Source organism: Desmodus rotundus, chromosome 2, assembly GCF_022682495.2.
Source record: "Desmodus rotundus isolate HL8 chromosome 2, HLdesRot8A.1, whole genome shotgun sequence".
Taxonomy (NCBI): Eukaryota; Metazoa; Chordata; class Mammalia; order Chiroptera; family Phyllostomidae; genus Desmodus; species Desmodus rotundus.
Window position 1 is genome coordinate 79,453,017 of NC_071388.1, and position 2,594 is coordinate 79,455,610.

A 2,594-nucleotide genomic window follows, 5' to 3' on the forward strand; every position below is an offset into this window, starting at 1 on the left:
ATCCCTTCCCCTTTTTCACTCAGCTCCCCTCCAACTCTGGTAACAATCAGTCTGGTCTGTATCTATGAATCAGTTTCTATTATTTTGTTCATTCACTTATTTTGCTCTTAAGATTTCAAATATAAATAAAATTACATGCTGTTTCTCTTTCTCTGTCTGATTTATTTCACTTACCACAATACCCTGTGGATCCATCTATGTTGTCAAAAATATGGAATGCTTCAAAATTTGCATGTCATCTTTGCGTAGGGGCCATGCTCATCTTCTCTGTGTCACTCTAATTTTTGTATGTGTGCTGCTGAAGCTAGCACATTAAGGGGAAATTCTTAATTAAGATCAGTCCATACTACAATTTCACAGATTCTAAAAGACTTCATTGACTTACTCCATTGGGTGTTAGTACTGAATTAGAATAACATTCTAATGAACAAACTAAACTAACAAGGAAAATGGGGACAGACTCAGAGATGGAGAATAAGATGGCAGCTAAGTGTAGGGAAGGTTAGGTGCTGGAGGGATTGAGAAAAAAGGAAAGGACTCATGGACATGGATGACAGTGTGGTGATTGCCTGGGGGAGGAAGATATAAGTGGGCTAAGTGGTAAAGGAAAAATACAGTGAAGATTAAATTTAAAAAATTATATTAGGATAGGCTAAATGATGCTTGGTAACAGGCAACTCCAATATTTTGGAGGTTTAAAACATTTGCTCAAATTACCTGTTCATTGTAGGTTGGCTTCTGCAGGATAGGGCTGGGGGCATCTGTTCATTGTCCTATGCCAGGAAACAGGATAGGAGAGGCTATATGTCCATGTAGCCAGATTATCAAGACAAGAAAAAAGGAAGGCCCTGACTGGTGTGGCTCAGTGGATTGAGCACTGGCCTGTGAACCAAAGGTCGCTGGTTCCATTCTCAGTCTAGGGCACGTGTCTGGGTTGTGCGTCAGGTCCCCAGTAGGGGGCGTGTGAGAGGCCACCACACATTGATGTTTCTCTCCCTCACTTTCTCCCTCCCTTCCCCTCTGTCTAAAAATAAGTGAATAAAATCTTTAAAAAATAAATAAATACAAAAAGAAGAAAAGAGGAGGTAGGGGGAGAACAAAGAAAACAAGACAGATCACACACTGATTTTTATAGCTTTCTTTTGGAAGTGACACACATCACATCTGTTCACATTTCATTGGTTAAAACATTTAGATGGCCACACCTTACTTCAAGGGCAAGGAAGTATATCCCTAAAAATTTCTCAGAAGGAGAACTAAAAATATTTAGTGAACAACATTAATGACCACCACACAGGATTCTTTATTCATGCTAATCAACCTAAACCCAGTAAATGCTGAAGTGTATTTTAATAAGGAGTTCACTCATCAAGCCCTTGTGTCTCATAGAGGCATCTAGACTTTGACTTGTCCTCCTTTGTTCCTTCACAGGCATGAAAAGGAGCTTAGATAAAGCATCAAAGTTTAAAGGAGCAGGTGGTTAGACAGCACTCAGAGTAACTCTCTTTTGGGGGCATAATAAGAAGGGGCCAGGGAATAAGCAAGTCAAGAAGACAACTGTGGTATAGTTTATTTTATTAAGCTTCTATTTTTTATTGTATTTTTTCCATTACCACTTAGTCTCCTTATACCCCCTTACCCACTGTTATCCATGAGTTCTTTTTGAAAAGGACAGGATTTGAAGTCAGAAGACAGTTTTAAGCTCTAACTGGCTCTGCTGGCTAAGTAATTGTGTGTCCATTGTTTACCTTGTAGGAGCCTTAGATTCTCTACCTGGAAGGTATTGTAAATGGTCAATGGATATTGCATGTAAATACTTTGTGACTCATAAGCACTATGTAACTATCATAGAGTAGAAGAATACACCATTCTGAGCTTTGGGCATATCTGAACAGTGTCCAGATTTTAATGAATCCCTGATTCTGCCTCAGAAAATAGAATTGGCATTTGGCATGTCACCAACCCATATCAATTTTACATGTCAGCAACTCTAATTTTAAATCTATAAAACCCAACAATAATAAAGACAATAGAGAATTATTTTATACCATGATACCTAAAGGCTGTATCAGTTGCCAGCACTGAACAGAGAAAGCAGCTGAATAATGAGTAAAATAATAGAACAGAAAACAAATTCCGAACAGGAAATGAACAGGACAGAAAATGAAGTGTTATTGGAGGAAGGCAAAGTAAAATATAGTGAAACGAAAATGTCAGTTGCTGTATCTTTACATCTGATGTTATTACATTATAAACCTGTACATTATGAGCACACTCCCTTCTGTATTATTTCACTCCAGTTTGAATATGTAGGGCTACGTGCTCATATTGTAGACTTACTAATTGCAAAGTAGGTCCTGGATTTTTTGGTCATAATTAAAGCTTAAAATCTTTCCTTTCTTCTTTTGCTCTCTCTGTCTCTCTCTTTGTTTCTATTACATTTATTAATTATAGCTTCTAAGTTTCAGGTAGAATACTGGTATTAGGGATATCAATGTATTTAGAATGTTTTCCCTGCCATAGAAGGATGCAAAAGCAAGAGATGGTAATGAGATGATATTGTAATACATGTATGGATAAAATGCTATAAGAGG

The 2,594-nt window shown here is 37.5% G+C and overlaps 1 non-coding gene across 1 annotated transcript; it reads right to left on the reverse strand.

The window, feature by feature from the left end:
- Window positions 1-205: 205 nt before the first annotated feature.
- LOC112302644 (U6 spliceosomal RNA) lies at window positions 206-311 on the reverse strand. Its single transcript, XR_002974580.1, has one exon. It is a non-coding gene; the product is annotated as a U6 spliceosomal RNA (small nuclear RNA).
- Window positions 312-2,594: the final 2,283 nt, after the last annotated feature.